The sequence below is a fragment of the Tenrec ecaudatus genome, chromosome 2 (assembly GCF_050624435.1).
Source record: "Tenrec ecaudatus isolate mTenEca1 chromosome 2, mTenEca1.hap1, whole genome shotgun sequence".
NCBI lineage: Eukaryota > Metazoa > Chordata > Mammalia > Afrosoricida > Tenrecidae > Tenrec > Tenrec ecaudatus.
The window spans coordinates 123,837,885-123,859,081 of record NC_134531.1 but is presented as its reverse complement, the minus strand read 5'-3'; the positions used below and the strand labels follow the sequence as shown (position 1 = coordinate 123,859,081).

At 36.1% G+C, this 21,197-nt stretch overlaps 1 protein-coding gene across 2 annotated transcripts in view; it reads right to left on the bottom strand.

Annotated features, from left to right (window-relative positions):
- The window catches only part of PRR16 (proline rich 16), a 237,955-nt gene that overhangs the window by 91,319 nt on the left and 125,439 nt on the right, over positions 1-21,197 (bottom strand). The gene's annotated exons all lie outside the window — the stretch shown is intronic.

The following is a 21,197-nucleotide window of genomic DNA, read 5'->3' as shown; positions in this document are numbered from 1 at the left end:
AACACACTCAGGTCACACCAAGCCAAAGAGGAAGTGGCAGAGGAAGTGTCCAAGCAGAGGCTAAACGGTCTCTTGGAAATGATCCTGTGAAAAGGGTAAGTGCCAGAGGGCAGTAAGAGGCCTTGCCCAATGCTGAGATGCTAGGTTCCTGCTTCCTGAGCAGCTCTCAATCCTGCCTTAAGCCTTTAGAAATATGTGCCCCAAACACTGCAGTTACTGTGTTGAGACTGGGCCAAACTAGGAGTGCCTAATAAGGTATAAGTTATACCGCTGAAGCCGTACAGTCTGCCCAATCATGTATTCTTTCCCTGCTAACTCAGGAGACACCGGGAGACGATATGACAGAGCTAAGTAGGAAGAGATGAGAGAGTCTCCCTTCTTTGGGATTCCAAAGGGCATTATTCTTGGCAAGTGTGTTTTGCCTCAGCTTCCATTGTTTCCCATATGATTGCTGACTTTCTTCATCAACAATACCTTTTAATATTAGCAGAGAAAAGTGAAATAATATCTGTGAATAAACTTAAGGACTGTAACTTCATTATTTAGCCAACCATGCATGCATGAATTCAACAACTACTCAGTAACCACAAATAATGTTCCAGGAAAATTTCTACGTATAGAGTGAAGAAAATTTTAAAATTCTCAAATGGACTTTTGTTATATGAATGAGAATCCTTTAAAAAGTGCATGGTAAATGGAAATAAAAGGTAATAGACTTTTTCCAATAATTTTTAAGTCCCTTCATATATTGAGCATAAGAAATATTTCTGTCAGTAACAAATTGTAAAGATTGCATGCAAAATGCCAATTTCAATAATAAATCTGGTGAATGCCATTACATAAGTGTTATTTAATCGGTGGTTGTGGGAGATGTGAAAAAGTACTCGCAGCTGCTAATCCGTCAGCTGTTCAAACCTACTAGTAGTTAGGCAGGAGAAAATATTTGTAAATAAATATAAGAAACCTCTGAGGCAGTTCTCCAACTTCCAATAGGGTCACTATGATTTAGAATCAAATTAACATCATACAACAACTACCCTACTTAATTGTGAATCAATATTGAAATTTTTTTATCAAAACATTTAACAAAGTTAATAAGACAAAAATAAAGCAATCAAAAGTTTCAATTTCATCTCACATTAAGCCTAATATTAACCATTCCTAATAATATTGACAAACTCAGAGACTCATAGAGTTGTTCAACAGTAGGAAAGAACCAGAAAAAAAGTAAAATTCATGCTATTTTAAATACTTCTGATGGAATTTATGTATCTCTTGCCCCATCTCTCTCCCCACCAAAAGCTTTTAAAAAAGCCCCCAAACAAAGAAACAAAAAATTAACGACCAAACACATTCCTTGAAGACCTATGGATGAGTCCCTGAGTCTAGAAAATGGTCAGCACTAAGGACTAGCTAAAGTGTTGGTGACGTGAACACACATAAAGGTGAGTCAGAAAACAGGCCTGGTCATGTGCATCTGAGAGGCATCCGTCTTGAAATGCCTGTGGATCAGTTCTGATCTGCAAACCCGGGGCCACTATGAGACAGAATGGTCTCTGTATCAACTCAAACCAGAAGATCCAACAAGTGCCAATGGAAGGGAATGTAGGTTTTCTACTGAACTTGATGGTTGAGTCTTCACATCAGTGCACTAGACAAACAATAGTAGATATGGAGCTCCCAGTGACAGACTCACTAACCTGTGGGACTCCAGCAAGGCCCTCTCTTCTCTGGGCCTTCTTCCCTCCCAGCTGAAGAAAGACTTTCAGCACAAACAAATAAAGGAAGGAAGGGCGGGAGGGAAGAAGGCGGGTAACCTTAGCATCCTAGGTTTGAGAACTAAATTAAGCAATACTTGGAAAAGACTTAATACTTTTAAAAGCACACAGTAGGACGAAAGGTTTGGAAAGGCACTTCCTAAAAGTAGCCCTGTGTAGCAGCAATGCATGTCAGAATCTTTAGTAACAAATCCCATGACACTTCTCATAAAGTAGTAGGCAGCAAGCACCTGGCCATTACTGTAAGGGACAGAAAGGCAGCAGACCAAGCAGCAACCGGTGTCCTTACATTTCTCAGTGCAGCAAAGCGCATGTGCAAAAGTCCCACTGAGCTACTAGACTCTCTAGCTTTGTATTTGCCATCACTTTTTCCCCTCATTTTTTTCCTTCCATTTTCACAATATAGATTCTGTTCTGCTGTTTGGCCAAAATTGTCTGGCTTTGCACAGTGGAAAAACGATTACCAAACCCTGCCAGCCATAGCTTGTGATCTGATTCAGCCATAGCACTTCTCTGCCAAATACAAGCTAACAATTCCTTCCTTCATTCTCCTCCTGTATTTAACACATAGTCTCAGACTAAGCGAACCAAAGCACAGTAAAAATGGTTTGAAAATTATCTGGCAAATGGTTGACTAATAAAACTGTAAGACTGCCCACTCTAGAAGGAGGATGTCTAAATGTTATGCTTGATAATAGCTACTGGGAAATAACAGAGAATACTTTGGATTTATTGGAGGGGGGAGGGGGGGCGACGCACCAAACCTGGATTCCTGACAAATGTGTATTTACAGTTTTGGCCTGTGCAGCGTTAATATATATCCACAACCTGTTTTGATATTCCACCCTGAGCATTTTCTTATCTTTTCTGAAACAAGGTACCAACAAAAGCACACAGCAAAAGAACTGAATGATCACTATATTTTTCAGGAATTATGATAGTTTATAAGCCAAGCATGTCACATATCTTGTCTTCCATTTGATCAATGACATATAAAATGCATCCTCATCTGCAGGGTCACAGGCTGCTTACAGAAGAGAGAGATCTCTATCAAGCCTTCCTATTTATCTTAAAATCAAGCACATTTCATAACCCACCAACTACAAATATTCATCAATTGAATCCATATGTGTTAGAGTGCTTTGCTAAGGAAAGCATTATTTAAAAACTAATCATTATACTATGGCCTGCACTAAATTTCCTTCAGGAAAGCTATAACCTCTTTAGTTAGAAAATAAGTAATAGAGGAAATTCACTCTTCAGATGGATTCCAAACCATAAAGAATCCACAGAGCAGAGTAGAACTGCCCCGGAGGGCTCCCAGGCTTTAACTCTTTACAGACGCGGATTGACAGAGACATCATGTTCCCATGGAGTGACTGGAGGCTTAGAACTGACATCTCAGCTGGCTGCTGAGTGTTTGAAGGACAATGCCACAGGATGGATTGATAACCATTTACCCATTACTATTGATACAGCATGGGAGAACCAATGGGGGAAGGGAGGACAAACTCAGTAAGCACCTGCCTCGGATTAATCAGTCAAGAGTTCTGACTTGTAGTGACCCTACAAGGAAATACTGCCTCGTCTTCATTTTCAGGGGTCATCTGTTAATAGCATGTATTACTTCCTTAAAGAAAAAATATTTTAAAAGACAGAAAGAAAAGGGAAAGAATCAGCAAAGCCTCCAATAAAATAAGTTAAAAATAAATTTAATTATATAGTAGATCATGTATGTAATAGACGGGAGCTCTGTGGTACAGTAACTTATACCTTGAACTGTTAACATCAAAGTCAGCAGTTCGTATCCACCAGCTGCTGTTACATGGGTGAAAATGAGGCTTTCTGCTTTCTTAACAATTTTGCTCCTTGGAAACCCTAGGGAGTAGGACAATCATAGGAGCTATTTTGTTTTATATTTTGGGTTATTTTTAAATTAATTTCATCCAAATGTGGGAGAGAAAAATCTGTCTTCAATATCCTTGCTGTTGTTTGGTGTAGTTGAGTTGCTTTTAACTAATAGGGGAACATTATCTACCTTGTGACATAGTAGATTGCCTATTGTGTGTTCTATGCTGTACTTTTTATAAGTATACATATTTAAGTCTTTCTCCTGAAGACATACTGGTTGGGTGTGAACTGATAACTTTTCAGGAAGCAGACAAATGATTTACCATTACAAAACATGGGTTCTTTTCCTCATGAACCAGATTATATGTTATTAGGAATCACTTTTGTAAGGATATGGGTAATGAATTTAAATGCCTAATATGTTTAAATAAATATATATAATTATTATAATATTATACATTACATAGTATTATTATAATGTAAAACCTTCCATGATATAAAATAATACATTTCAACATTTAGGGGAAAGAAGAAAAATAGGGAATTTTCCAAAATTTAAGTATTTAAATTTATAAATTGTATATATTTTATAATATATATGCAGCTGCCATGAAGTGAATGCTAACTTTTCTTAATATTAGGTATAATCTGAGTCTCTAGTATTTTTAATTGCTGTGATCATTTGGAAGTAGATCTACATCTTGTACCCGATACCTTTGTGAGGACTAGAACCACCAACCCTTCGCTTTCTAGCCAAGTACGTGACCAATTCAGCCACTAAGAGATTCCAGTTTCTCTTTAAGTTCCACCAAGAGGGCATTAATAAAATATGACCTTAAAATGAAAATAATTCTGTTATAAATGATTCATTATATAGTCTATGATTATTGAGAAATTCAGCAATTACTTAATAAAATGTGATACTTGCTTTAAATGTATGCTTAATAAGCTTTATTTACATAAGCACACTGATGTCAGCCATGATCTTCTGAGTAAATTCAGGAGCCAATCAATTCATTATAGTCCTTTCAACCTATGTTTGACTTCTCCTGAACACTTTATCTATAATTTGCACAACAAATTGTCATATATTCTTATTAAATAAGAGTTTGAATCAGAGTAAATAATATTATAATGTTCTCTTAACTAATTCATCAATCCAGTAAAATAAAAATGTAAGTTTTCAAGTTCCAAGTTTCTCATGCCATGTGACTGTTAATTGCAGAAGTAACAAATATATTAAAATATATATTTTAAAAAATTTCAAAGCTTTCTGGGAGGAATAGTATACATATATACTTCAATGGTAAGGTAATAAAATAATTACCATAAGCTTTAAAGACAAAGAGTATATTAAAAAGCCTCCGGAGAACTCCCCTGGTGTAAAATTGACGAATGGAAGGAAAGAGGTCACTAACCAGAATGTGAGGGAGAGAGGAGTGTAGAAGATCAAGGGCATAAATCTGACCTGAACAGTAAAACGTTGTCCGTAGCTCCCCTCTACGATGCAGGTTAGAACTGATCTGTTTTCCCAAATATTCTGTATTTTGGGTTTGTATTTTTTTCAGGGTTTTTTTGGTTCATATTAGAGTGTATCTCAGAGGTGTTATATCAGTGGGATTCACCCTCTTGAAGCTGCGTTAGATACTTTTCCATTTTTGGCATATGAACCCCAGGACTGATTGACATATACGGACAGCAAGTAGACTAAGGGGTGTGTGGGGAGGGGTAAAGTGGTGATGGGGGATAGGGGGGTGATAAAAGGGAAATGATATGTCAAAGATTCCATGTAGAAAAACAATGGTTGGGAACTGATTATGGTAGCAGTTGTACAATTCTACTTGATGTGATTGAACTATGGAAATGATATATGTATTAAATACCACCTAATTAAAATAAAATGCCCTAAAATTGATTATTGTGATGATCCTACAATTCTTCCTGATGTGCTTGAACTATTGAATTGTATGATATGTGAATTATATATCAATAAGACTGTTAAATAGATGTTAAAAGAACCAAATTAAATAAGACTTACATATTGCATTGAAATTTTATTTTTCAGCTTTAAATATATTTAAACTGCAGTTAAAATAGAAACACAACTAAAAATTCATGCTCCTATATCTGACACTTGGAACTTAACAAGGGGAGTGGTATGGGAAAGAGTATGTTTAAAACAGTACTTCGTTTTTAACTATTCACGGTGGGAGTGCAAACTAATTAGGTTTAATAGGCACTGACTGGCAAGTAGATGGACACAAACGGAGAAAACCTCCCCAACCACATATCTATATTTTAAATGATAAGAAATGTTTTTCTCCCTGCCTTTCCAGCATTGCCATTCGAGAAACGATCATGAGTCTGTGGTGCATGCCACACATATCTAGAATTAGACTCTGGCCAGACTGCCTAAAGCTAAATACTTTAAATCATAGATTGTGGGCAGAACAAAGGATAGACATCCAAGACGAAATAAACTAACTCTTTGGAGTAGGGGATATGGTTGAGAATTTGGAAAGCTAAGTGAAATGCAAAAAGTAACTAGGAGACCTTGGGAATGAAACTGAAAATTGTGATAGCTCTAGACAGATGATAAATTATTATTATTCCAGGAATACGCTACGGAAATGGGAAAGAAAATAGAGTGCATTTTTCTAGATAATTGCAAAGGGATTTATTTTGTTTACCTTTCTTTCTTTAATTGAATTAGAAATATAACTTAAAAACACACATCACCCACATCTATTTAATTTTAATAAAACATTTTCTTAGGATTATAAAAATTCAGATTGTTCCCACATACAAAAAAGAATAATGTGATAAGATGCACTACTTTGAATTTTATTTTCCTGACTAAATTTTTGTGATTATAATCATGAAAATATCCATTATCTAAAAGCTTAGCTAAATGGTTCTTCATCCTGAGATCATCATATCTATTTCCACAGTAATGGAACAATATTCCCCAAAAGTCTTTTTCATTAAGAAAAGAAAGAAAAATCTGTTCAGAAAAGAAAAATGGTACACCGCAGTTCTATGAAGACTCTGTCTTCTTATGGAATATACTAACTTTTCAAGGAGACACGATCTTTCTTAGATTAGTCAGATCTCTTTGAAATAAGAAGACTTTCAAGGATTAATTTTCTTCATAGAATACTATGATCAGCAGGTCTTTACACACCTTCCTTGTTCTGGAAAGAATAAAATGGCAATGGATATCTTAGTTTTACATTATAAAATTCTAGGTTGTTCTCAGCTAATTTCCTGTCACACACAAAAAATTGTATGCGGCAGGAAGAAAAAAAGGAGATAAAATGCCACCTAGGCGCTTATAGAAGTCTATAAATTATCACAATATACTTTAAACATAAATGCCGTTTATTAAAATCTAGCCTAAGATATTTATTATTAATATAGTAAAATTACCCTATCCAACATACTAATCACTAGTTACTTACTATTCAAAGTGTTAAGTTGTTTATAAAATTTCTAATGTTAGTAGCAAACAAACATTCAAGATAAAAGCATATCTAAGGTTTTGTTTTTGTATTATTAGGATAGCACCTTATACTGGATTCTCTTTTAAAAAAGAAGAAGAAAAGGAAGAAGAAGAAGATATCTCACACAGATGTAGAACTGGCTAAGTCCCAAAAGTCTGAGCACGCTCCAAGTCTGTGGGTCAGATGTTAGACCAGGGGCTTCTCCTGACCCTAGTAGTTAGCGGGACTGATAAGATTGGCGGGTAGATGACAGGCTTGAAGCAAATGAACTCAAGGTCAGTCACTTGACAAGCCAATGACAACTTCCAGGGCCAGCAGCAATATGGAAGGCTTGAACTCGAGTCAAAAGAACTGGAGGCCAATGAGCCTGATATAGGATCAGACCCAGTAAAAAGCAACTCAGCTTTCTACAAAGCTCATTTATATGGAAAGCAGACCACATCTATCAGGAAATGTTTGGATTAATTAGATCAAGGATGTTATCAGAGCAATGGTGTTGTTTCTCACACTTATTGACATACAAGTGACTGACTGCTCAAGGCGGATCCCACTGTGAAAGTTATTACATTTTGTTACATTACATCAAGTTGTAATTGTGTGGTTAGGTGCAAGCCAGTCAGTTCTGACTCACAGAGACCCTAGGTACACAGAACAATGCACGACACAGCCCTGCACCATCCTCACAACTCTTCTGTTTGAGCTCATTGCTGCAGCCATCCATTTGTGTCCAGCCGTCTTGTTCAGGGCCTTCCTCTTTTGTGCTGCCCCTTTATTCTACCAGTAGTGATGTATTTTTGCAAAGACCGGTCTCTCCTGACATGTGCAGTCTTGCCATCTTTTTCTGTAATGAGCATCCTGTATACATTTCTTCTCAGATAGATGTAGTATTTGTTATTTGACAGTCCATGGTCTTTTCAATCATCTTCACCAGCAACACAATTCAAGTACATTAATTCTTCTTCAGCTTTCCTTATTCAATGCCCAACTTGCATACGCCTAGGAGGCCATGGAAAATATCATAGCTTAGACCAACAAACCTTAGTCCTAAAAATAGCCTACCAGCTTTTCAGCACTTTAATGGGGTCTTTTGCAACATATTTGCCCAATGCAATGCATGCTTTGATCTCTTGTCTATTGCTTCTGTGAGCATGGATTTGAGGATCCAAAAAGAAAAATATCCTTGACAAATTCAATCCTTTCTCCATTTATTTTTATTTTACCTACTAGTGCAAACGTGAGAGTTTTGTACTTTTTACATTGTGCTGTAATACATACTGAAACCAACAGCACTTGATCTTCAATTAGCAAGTGGTGGTTAATAAGACTTCTTCCAATCTAGATGCATTCTTCTTCATATGCTCCAACTTCTCTAATTATTTTATTACCATATAGATTGAATAAGTTTGGTAAGAGTATACACCACTTATCCACACATTTCTTCATTTTAAACGAAGCAATATTAATTTGTTCAGTTCACCCAGCTGTCTGTTGAATCATGTCCAAGCTTCCCATAAGTGCGATGAAGTGTAACCATTCTTCCCAAAGCTTTCACAGTTTTCCAATAACATAAAGGGCAACTACATGCATGAAAATGGTCACATAAAATACACAGGTATCAAATTGATTACATCTCTTGCAATACACTATATGGAAGTTCAATATCATCAGCCAAATTAAGGCCGGGGTCTGACTATAGAATAGAACTGGTCGTAGCTGAATAAAATTAAAACAAAGAAACAATAGTCAAAATATGACCCTGAGTATACCCACTGAATTGAGAGACCATTATAAGAACGCATATGAAGAAAGGACTAACCTATAAAGAACAGAAGAGTTCTGTGGGATACCAACAAGGAGACATGCATGAAGAAAGCAAAATGTAAATAAACAGAAAGGAAATAAAGATGGGAAAGAAAAGCTAAGAAGACATGCTAAAATTGCTCTTAAATATGAAATAACTAAATTGGATGGAAGAAAAGTTGAAATAAAAGTGGTGAACAAAAATTTTCAAAAGACATCTCTAAAAGACAAAGTTAAGTATTATTGTGAAATGTTCAAACAGGTGGAACTACAAAAACAATAGAAAAAATATATATCTAGCATCTCCCAAGCTGAAAGAAATGCAAACTTAAGCCTTGTGTCCCAATATTAAAGGCTTCTGTGGGAAACATGCTGAACGATACAGGAAGCCATAAAAAATAATTGCAAAATACACAGAGCATATAAAAAGGGTTGGTGGACATTCACCAGTTTTAAGAGAGAGTATATGATTAAGATAAGGTCATATTAATGTAAGAAATTCAATTTATACTAAAGACACTGGATAAAAAAGGGGGCTTCCTGAAATGATAGAATACCAATTGATGTGTCAACACATTTTGGCAATTCTGGAAACTCTCACTAACTCATGACCAGAAATTTAGATGAATGCTACATGACTAACCAACTTGAAGAAATCCATATTTGTGCCAATTCAAGAAACGTGACCTAACAGAATGTAGGAAATTATCAGATAATATCATTAATATAAAATGCAAGGCAATTTTTGTTGAAAATAATTTCAAATGGTTGTATTAATGTATCAACAGAGAGCAGCCATGACTTCAAGCCACATTCAGAAGAGTACATGGAACAGTATTATTGATGTTAGCAAGAGTTGGACTGAAAGACAATATCAGACAGGTGTTAATGAGTATTTTATTGATTGAGCAAAAATAACTAATTGTGTGGATCATAACAAACATAATACTGGAAAAATGGGAATTCCAGATTCTTGATGGTCCTCTGAAATATCCTACACAGAGAATAAGACAAAGTGTTTGAACAGAACAAGAATAATTTGTGTGATTTATTTCAGGAAATGGGTCTGAAAAGTTTGTATTCTTTCACCACATTTACTTAATCTTGTGCTGAGCAAACAATCTGACAAACTGGACCTACATTAAGAAAAGCACATGATCAGGTTAGGATGAGGGCTCATTAACAGACTGCAATATGAACATGAAGATGACACAACCTTGCTTGCTAAAACTCAAGAGGAATCAAAGCATTTCCTGATGAAGATTAGAAATTACAGCCTTCAGTTTGGATTACAATTAACTGTATAAAAAACAAAAATACTCAGAGTTGGACAAATAAACAGCATTATGAAAAATGGAGAAAAAATGGAAATTGTCAGGAATTTAATTTTGCTTGTATTCACAATCGATACTCATGGAAAAAAACAATCAAAGAATCATATATATATATATATATATATATAATCTGTAGTACAAGAATTCTTTAAAGTGTTTCGGAGAAAAGTTGCCACTTTGGGGATTATTTTCAATGGCCTCAGATACCTTTCAAATCTGAAAAATTAACAAGTAGACTGGTGAATAAGTGATTCCTTTCAGTTATACCTTTGAAGAAAACTGAAAGTACCCTGGACTGTTAACAGAACAGACACATTTCTCTGGAAGGATGTGCCACACGAATGCTCCCCATGAATGAAGGGTGTGAGACCCTCCCTCCATTTGGACACGTTATCAAGAGTGCTCAGACCCAGGGAAAAACATCATGTTGGTAAAGTATGTCCTCAGCAAAAAAGAACCAGGCCCTCAATGAGGTGAACTGACAGCATCTTCAACAAGGGACTGGAGCGTGCCAACAGTTATGAGGATGCTGTAGGGCTGTGCAGCGCTTCAAGGGTCACCTCGATGTCATTCAATAAGAAAACAACATTTTGTTATAAATTAACACATATCATCGAAATTCTGAGTGAAAGATGAGGTTTTCTACTCCCCTAAATGGTTACCATCTCAGAAATCCTCGAGACAGTTCTACCCTGAATGAATCAGCATTGACTCGATGGCAGTACGCTGTGGATTATTGAGATTCTACAAGATTACATCATAGAGCTGTACTCTTCAAACCGTACTCTTAGAGCAAATATCTTTTACATCTTCTAAAGTAATGATTATTAGAAAAATTAAAAGTCAATTATTAGCTAAAATAAGGAGATATACTTTCTGAGTTTTCACAATAAATTATAATCTTCTAAGGCAGGGATCTCAGAATGGGGAAAGGGGGGAAAAAACCCACACTTGTAGAGCAGTTGCATGACAAATTTCTCTTGAAATAAGCCACTAAAATGAGTATGGGTTCATCATTTTACGAAAACACATTTTTCTACAGTCAAATATACTTTAAGATTTTATTTACTATGAAGCATATATTTTACATAAATAGATTGTGTCAGTTGATGCATTATTTGTCAAATGAAATGAAAACAAACTATCTAGAACTGAATATACCATTTTATAACTTGCATCAACTGTCAAGTCAGTCAACAACATTTACTAAGCATCCATTGTGCGGAACACAACTTCAAGAGTTATTTCTGTATTTAATTCCCCAGACTTACAGGAATATTTTTCTTGATAATAAGTATTTTCACCTAAAATTGATGCTTAAAAGAGAGCATTTTGGAAGTAGCATATAGACTTCAACAAATTTAGTTTGTCACCAAAATTTATGGATAGTATAAAATCTTCATTATTCTGTGTGCTGAAACTATAGCATGAAACATTTCTCTGGTTAGCATAGTTTATCTTCTCTGATATTTTCAATGTGAAAGTGACATGTCCAATACACTTTAAAAAACTTCAAGGTGCTATATTTCATGAAATATAACTCTATGAGGCTTATGAAAGCAAACTTAGACTTTTATCTTCGTGTGTCAAATGGATGACCTACCCTTGCAGAGGTTTAAACTGTTGTATTTCAGATTCCTAAATCAGATTATCTGTACATATTTAATTAACTAAATAAAATACATTCCATACTTCACTCTGTAATATATAAATAATTTAAATTAAGTTCTAAAATCACTGTAAAATTAAGTTGTGATGTCCATTTGTCAAAAGTCAAACAGATTATATTCACTTAAATATACTTACCTACTCTTTCAATGATTATATTTTAAAATATATATACACAATGCCTATCAAGTAGCTTATAAGAAGGGAAACATACACAGATGGTAATATCTCAAATTCAATCTAAATAATAGAGGTTATATAATAAATGAAGATCAGATAAATTTCCTTATTGTGTACACTACCGTATGATAGAATTTCAAGAACAATATGAGCAATGTATATAAGTATATGTCTATTATTGACATTTAAAAGAACAGCTTCTACTTAATAAATGTACATCACTGTTTTAATCACTTTATAATAAAAGTCTCATTTTACCTCCAGGATAGAAATTTACCAATGTTTCTTCCATTTTACAATCATAGAAACTGGATTCTAAGAGAAGCCACACAGTGATATGAATGCACATTTGACTCCTAATACTCTGTTCAAGGATCAGTTTGACTGTTACAAGCCTGAGTTTCAAGTAATACATCTCACAGGATGTACTCAGGTTTCAGCAAATGGTATTAAAACCAAGTTTTTGTTCTATTTTGTAGGGATGTTTAATTTTTGCCTTTTAGTACATGCATAAACCACAATATGTACTATATACAATGTTGCACTCCTGAATTTTCTGATGTTTTCTCTCCTATGTTCACTCACAGGTGTTGAAAGACCAGGATAAAAAAGATACTACTAATTAAGAGTAATGATAATGAAAACTACAAAAGGAAGGTTTTACATCGATCCAAACTAAATCATAGATTTTGAAAGAGAACCCTGACATAAATCAAGGACTACCTGCAGATTAGTTAAATTTTTTAAAGTCTGCAGTTTTCTAAAACTTTTAAATGTCTCCAAAAGGTAAACTTTTGTGAATTATTATTGAATAAGTATAATGTATTATTTGTGGATACAAAATCACCACCAAGTGTTTATTAATGAACTACTGCTGGCAAAATACTTGTGGAGAACTCATAAAGAGACGCACCTGTCTCAAGTCTCTCAGTATATCTTCATAGGCAAAGTCAAGTGCACAAATAACTACAAGAAACAGCACAATGCAAGGACTGCAGTAAATTACAATGGCCATTCAGGGTAAAGATTAATTTAAAAGACAGGAATCAGACTTTGTAGGATAAATTGAAAGTGTGGTTTCTTATGAGACGTTGTCAATTCTGCACGTTGTTGGTAAGATGCCATCGAAGCCATTTCTAAAGAGTGATTCTACGTATAGCAGAATGCCTGATCCTGTGCCATCCTCAAAATCACCATTATGCTTGACCTCACGTTGTAACCTCTGTGTCAATCCATTTTCTCAATTGTTTGATAATATTCCACTTTGTCCCTGACCTGCTTCACCAAGCATAATACCCTACAGTTGCTAGATGTTGTTTGCTTAGTTTCCACTCATAGTAATCCTCTGTCTGTCCAACAGAAAGAAACACTGCAATCCTCTACCATCTCACAGCTCTTGCCCTGATAAGATGCACGAACCATGGGAAACAAAGTCTTGACATTCTCGTTTCTATCAGGGTTATGGAGCCGGGGAGTAGGGAGGGTGAGAGTATTTGGGGAGCCAACAATGGAGAAGGTTTCGAGCACTAGAATTGATTATGATAATATATATACAACTGTTTTAAAAAGAAATTTAACCATCGAAGTTTACGATATGTGAATACCGTATCAAGAAAACGACTAAAAACAAATGAGGAAACAAACAAAAAACTGAACATGACCAATGGTTACCATGGGTGAAGGAGAAAGAGTTGTTGTTTAGAAAGCTTTGAGTTTATGTTAATAGTGCTGGAAGAATTTCGAAAAGGATATCAATAATGGTTATACAATACTAAGAGTATAATCAATGGCACTGAATAATACGTGTAGAAGCTGTGGATTTGGAGAATGTTTTGTTGTGTTCTATTTTTGCCACAATTAGAAGAAATAGATGCATAACAATGAATACAAGGAAGAAGAAAATGTTCTAGAATTGAAAGCAGTGATAATTGTACCACTCTTCTTAATAATCTTAAATTATTGAGTTGTATTACTTGTGTATGAAGTACTAACAAAACTACAAAATAAAAAAAGAAACATTCTAGCTAATCTTCTAAAGCATATCTGTTGTTGTCCCGGCAGTGCATGCTATAGTGCATAGTCTTCATTAACACCTAATTCGAAGGCATCAGTTCTATTTCAGTCTTCTACATTCATTTGTAGTAGGTATATACTTTCATGTCAATTTAGAGACATATAAAAGTGTAGGGTTGGAGTTCAGATGATCAATCAGGTCATACCTTGATGGTGCCTCCTTGTGGGTGTGGCCTTCTCTGAAGGGTGCTCTGGAAACCCCTCCTTCTCTCCGCTTTCACCTTCCCGCTCCTGGACCCTGTTAGCTGCCAGAGCTCAGTGATGCATCGGAAGTTATTGGTTCCACATGCCGGCACTCCTTAGCCTGTGGTATCCCTGCATGCTGTGATATCACTGTGACTGTGTGAGTGTAAAGAGGGACTTAGGACTATTGTCAATCTATGGACTTGAGTTGGACTTGGCTAGGATGTTTTCTTAATATGTAGTTAATTCTTGATAAAAAAAACTATTTCCCCCAGATCCTGGATGCTTCCTCCCCCCAACTACCATGATCCGAATTCTACCTTGCATGCCTGGATAGGAAAGAGGCTGTACACTGGTACATAGGAGGGCTGGAGGTACAGGGAATCCAGGGTGCATGATACCTTCAGGACCAAGGGTGTGAGGGACGATGCTGGGAGAGTGGAGGGTGAGTGGGTTGGAAAGGGGGAACTGATTACAAGGATCCACATGTGACCTCTTCCCTGGGAGAGGGACAGCAGAGAAGGGGGGAAGGGAGACTCCGGATAGGGCAAGATATGACAAAATAACGAGGTATAAATTACCAAGGGCACATGAGGGAGGGGGGAAAGGGGAGGGAGGGGGAAAAAAGAGGACCTGATGCAAGGGGCTTAAGTGGAGAGCAAATGCCTTGAGAATGATTGGGGCAGGGAATGTATGGATGTGCTTTATACAATTGATGTATGTATATGTATGGCTGGTGATAAGAGTTGTATGAGTCCCTAATAAATGTAAAAAAAGAAAAGAGGAGAAAAAATGATTAGGGCAAAGACTGTACAGATGTGCTTTATACAATTGATGTATGTATATGTATGAACTGTGATAAGAATTGTATGAGCCCCTAATAAATTGTTAAAATTAAAAAAAATGATAATGGCAACATATGTATAAATATGCTTGATATAAATGATGTATGAAATGTCATAAAAGCTGTAAAAGCCCCCAATAAAATGACGTTAAAAAAAACACTATTTCTTACACATATATGTTTCTGGATTTGTTTCTCTAGTCAACCCGGCCTAACACATCATTGTTCAGCACATGTAGAGGAGGTGATTGAAAATATCTTGGCTCAGATCAGATACAGCTTAATATTGAAAGAGACAAGTTTATCTTTCACAGAAGATTTACTCAATCCAAATCGGTGGTGAGGAGGATGTAGGAGGCCTGGTAGGGCTTTATCAAGAGTAATGTAACCAAGAGGAATTACTGAAACCCAAATTACGACTGAGCATGATAGTGGGACAAGAGGAAAGTCAGAGGAAATAGAGGTCTAAATAAAGGAATGCACATATGTAAATATATTTATATATGAGGATGGGAAAATATATCTATGTGCATATATTTATAGATTTAGTACTAAGGTACCAGACGGACATTGGGCCTCCACTCAAGTATTCCCTCGATGCTAGAATGCTTTCTTCTATTAAATTGGAATTATATGATGCTCACCTTCCAGACACAACCGCTGAAAACAAAGCGGGTGAACAAGTAAATGTGCTGAAGAAAGCTGATGGTGCCTGGCTATCAAAAGAGATAGCATCTGGGGTTTTAAAGGCTTGAAGATAAACAAGCGGCTATCTAGCTCAGAAGCAACAAAGCCCACATAGAAGAAGCACACCAGCCTGTGTGATCACAAGCTGCTGAAGGGATCAGTTATCAGGCATCAAAGAACAAAAAAAAAATCATATCATTGTGTGTTCACCTCCCTGATACCACCACTGAAGACAAATGAGTGCATAAGCAAATATGATGAAGAAAGCTGATGGTGCCTGGCTATCAAAAGATGTAACATCTAGGGTCTTAAAGGCTTGAAGGTAAATAAGTGGCCATCTAGATGAGAAGCAACAAAACCCACATGGAAGAAGCACACCAGGCTGTGTGATCACAAGGTGTCAAAGGGATCAGGTATCAGGCATCATCAGTACAAAAAATCATATCATTGGGAATGAGGTGGGGAGTGCGGAGTGGAGACCCAAAACCCATTTGTAAGCCACTGGAGATCCCCTTACAGAAGGGTCTGGGGGAGGAGATGAGACATTCTGGGTGTGCTATAGCAACGATGAAACATACAACTTTACTCTAGTTCCTAAATGCTTCCTCCTCCCCCCCCCCACTATCATGATCCCAATTCTACCTTACAAATCTGGCTAGACTACAGGATGTACACTGGTACAGATAGGAAATGGAAACACAGGGAATCCAGGGCTGATGATCCCTTCAGGACCAGTGGTGTGAATGGCAATACCAGGAGGGTGGAGGGAGAGTGGGATGGAAAGGGGAAACCAATTACAAGTATCTACATATAACCTCCTCTCTGGGGGGACAGACAACAGAAGAGTTGGTTAAGGGAGATGTCCAACAGTGCAAGATATGACAAAATAATAATGTATAAATTATCAAGGATTCATGAGGGAGGGGGCAGCGGGATTGGAGGGGGAAAATGATGAGCTGATGCCAGGGGCTTAAGTGGAGAGCAAATGTTTTGAGAATGATGAGGGCAATGAATGTACAGATGTGCTAACACAATTGATGTATGTATGGATTGTGATAAGAGAGGTATGAGCCCCCAATTAAACGATAAAAAAAGATTTGTCCAAAACTACATATGATTTGAATTTTTTAATGCTGCTTCCATGGATATTAATTGCCGATCCAAGTAAAATACAATCTTATCAACCTTAACTTTTTTCCAATTATCATGTGACTTATTGGTCTAATTGAAAGTTGTTTGTTTCTTCACTATGTTAAGGTGCAAACCAAATGAAAGGCTCTAGACTTTAATATTAATCACTGAGTGTTTATTTTCTACACTCAACAAGCCAGGTGGTATCACATCATAGATTGTTATGAAGACTCCTTCCAAATTAATATGTTCCTCTTCCCAAAGTCTAACCTCTCAAATTATTTGCCCACCATACAAATAGAATATTTACTCTAGTTGCTTCTTTTTGTTGATAATCTAACAAGACAGAACTATTCTTCTGCTTAAGTACTTTCTGAAAATCACATCCTAAATATGTAACAACAAACTAACTGAAAACCCTAGGTGAGGAGATAAAAAATTGACTAATAAAGACAGACATGAATTTTTTTTAGAGAAACTTGGCACAATTACTATCAAATCTACCTGTGCAACAATAAACTCTTCTTAGTCATAAGCTACTTTTCTACTAGAAATGTTCAGACTCCATTTCTCTTTAGTTTATGGCCTTTGGGCCAGTTGACCTAAGAATTGTTGCTCTAAATTAATATCCTCCTACTGAACCCATGGCAAAGATATGGTGTTGCATTAGAAATTCCGATGCTTTAAAATCTGGTGGGTAATGTCAATGGCATGATCTAAGGTAGCCTTGGTTTGCTTATCCCAAGGTCAGTGATTCCAACCCACCAGCTGCTCTGTGAAAGAAAGATGAGGTTTCTGTTCCCATAAATTTCATAATCTTGGAAACTCTATATAGATTTCCATTGTGAATCAGAATTGAAACAATGGCAATGGGTTGATTGATGGGTTGTATCATACATAAGGTACATGGTACATTGGTTATTTTCTTGGTTGCTAAATGAAAGAAAGATTGATAGTTAAATCCATCTCACAGATCAGTGGGGAAATAATCTGGTGATATACTACTGTACACATTTACTAAAACTAACTCAGTGTCATCAAGTCAATGTTGACTCAAAGAATTTATAGGACAGAGTAGAACTGTCCCTGTGAATTTCTGACACTAAAACTCTTTATAGAAATAGAAAGGCCCATTTTCTTCTCTTGGAGGGGCTGGTGGTTTCCAACCATTCACCTTGCAGTCAGCAGCCCAATGCAGAACCACTACTCCAGCAAAGCTCCTCCTGTACAGACTACAACCTACAGAACCATACAGAGTCATTTTATTCTGAACTATGAGGTCACTGTTAGTAGAAATTGAATCCATAGCTTCCGAAAAAGGAACTTGGTTACCTGACATTAAATAATTCAACAGATTATTAAAGGCAGAATATAGGTTGAAGACACTCTGGCAAAAGATATGTGCAGCTAAAAAGGGTGAAATTTGGAGTCAATAACATGAAACATTCTCTAAGTTAATTAGAACATCCTTTTTTCAAGGCAGAAGATATACCTCAGAAATTACCATTAAGTTATAAAGGAAAGCCAGGGCAATGAGTTCAATGAGCTAGATATTTATTTATTAAAATGAAAAAATAACTCTTCTAATACTATGGAGTGAATTTATTATTATCAAAATGTTATAAAAGAGAATATTTGAACAATCAGGTAGCTTAGAGAGGTTAAGTATTTTTCCCAAGGTCACTTAGCGAGGAAGTTGTACACCCAATATTATGCTCAAGGACATTTTCTCATAAGAACATAAAATTATTCAAGGTAGGTTTGAATAACTTATGGACCTTATTCAAATTATATAGATAAGATGTAATTTTCTTTTAAAATGGAAATTAGAGAGAAAGAATGAGATCTTAACCCCACTTTGTAATTCCTTTATTAGAATGTGTGGTCTATATATAATTATGACTTAATTATAACCCTAATGTCAAGCCAACACATATAATTGGTTAGCTGTGCAAAATAAGGCAAGTGAAAAGAAAGTGACAATGGAAAGAAAGCTAAAACAAAAGGGATGTGGAGGCACACTTCCCCCATGCCTCCTAGCACAAAGGACAATGAAGGGCAGATAAGATGCCTGTCCTTTATCAAGGGAAGAGAAGGAAATGGTGACAGGATCTGGGTAGAAAATGCAAGAAGTTCCTACTATCTCCATAATGAATCAAACTTTGGTTCCTGGCCTGGTGACAAAGGCACAGAATGAACTCAGATGCAGGAGCGCATGTACTCAGCAAGGGGAGGTGCTCTCAGAAGACCAGCCAATAGCAGAAGACCCACTGAAAGGTCAGCCTGTGGTAGGAGACCCCTGTGCCCTAAACAGAATTCAAAAGTTGATCTGCAGTTTCATGCCCTGGAATTAGCTGGGGTCTTTGCTGATCCATACCAAAGTAACTCAAGAAACTAATTTGTTTCATTCAATCTTTTTCTCTGACTCTGGCTTAAATGCTATCATTTGCCTCATTTGTTTCTTGTGGGCATGATAATAATTAATTATAAATAAAATTTTATAAAAGTTATCTATTATCACATGTGAAGTGATGACAAATGTGTGCTATCCTTCCTCTAAATAAAATATCTTGATATAAGATGTTTTCAGCAGGAAATATTAGCACATCTATTATTTCAAATTATTGTGAATATTAAATTTAAAATTAAGATAATTTTGTGTACATAAATTTAAAGTACCTTTTTGCATGTTACTGCTCTAAAGAGACAATATACTCTAAAATGACAGAAATTACAGAGCTAACGCTAGTGTGTTTCCATTACCCAAAACACATTACATGTTAATTCAAGAGTGAAAACTTGAAGTGTTGAATAATATAGAGTATAAATATTAAAGAAGGCAGGGGAAAATAACCAACAATATCAAGGGGAGATGAGGAAGTGATAAAAAAAAGTCTATTATAACCAAATAGAAAAAAAATAACTTTCGTCTGCTTTAATCAGCAAAACATTCTTAATTTTATTGTGCAGTATTGGATATTGTTTAATACTTAAAATTTTAATTTTCAAACAGTCCACTGGAATAGGAAAATAGATTTTCATTAAACAGAGTGAAATTCACTATTCTGGCGAGGGGGAAAAAAAGACAAAATCTGCCAGCACACATGTCCGCACACTGTTGTGACCATGAGGAGCATGAAAGAGCACGCCGCCTCCTTGAGGGGTCTAAGGGAAAGTCGCTCTGGAAGACCCAAGGAGAGATGATACTCTTGTGTGTGACAGACAGCACCTTGGTTTTGACTTCAAAGTTAGACTCTTTAGTCGTGGTTGTTCAAATCGATAACTGTTTGTTAAAGTACAATCAAAACTTATTTTCTCCATTGTGGAAGATTTGTCTGTCTTGCTAAAAAATCCATCGGCAGATATTTTGTCTGTCTTTCCAAAATACCCTGTTTGAGCATCAAATTAAGTCCTGCCTGTGCAATAGAAGGACCGGGCTATCATGGAGAAAGCACTGGAAAGCGGGCTGTGGAAGCTGCGGCGGGTTAAAATTGAGCACCCTTTCATGGGATCTCCCTGCGATCCATTTACCTTTGCTGCAGTTTGCAATTGCATCTGTTTCTTTCCAATGGAGAGTCTTATCTGTGGTACTGTTACTGCTGTCAGGGGCTGTTTTCCAAATGCTTTGCTGTTTATGAAATCCATGACAGGACATCTCTAAGGACAGTAACTGCATGAATGGCTCCTTCGAGGAGTGGCAGGAGACGCTGTGAGCATATCAGTTAACAACTATGAGAACAAGAATGAAGTACATGCTCTGAAACGATGATGGGTATGATTATACAACTCTTCGTGGTGTGACGGAACTACTGAATTGCATGATGTATAATTTTAAACCAATAAACTGTTAAAAAAACTAAAAAAGAAAAACAATACAATTTGTGTAACTAATTCAAAGTAACATTTATAAAAGACTTTTTGAAAATCCGAAGAGCAAGAAAAATGTTAATAATTAACTTGTCTATTAATCGACCTTGATATCCTCTTTCATAAACCAAAAGTTATTATTCCATATTTAAATAGTCATTGTACAACTACTACATGACCTAAGATTTATTCTAGTTCTTACATTTTACATCTTTCAATGTCCTGTTATAAAAAAATGGCTTATATTTTTTTCCATTTTTTTAATTTAAGTGACTCTGAATCAAAGCCGAGTACAGTA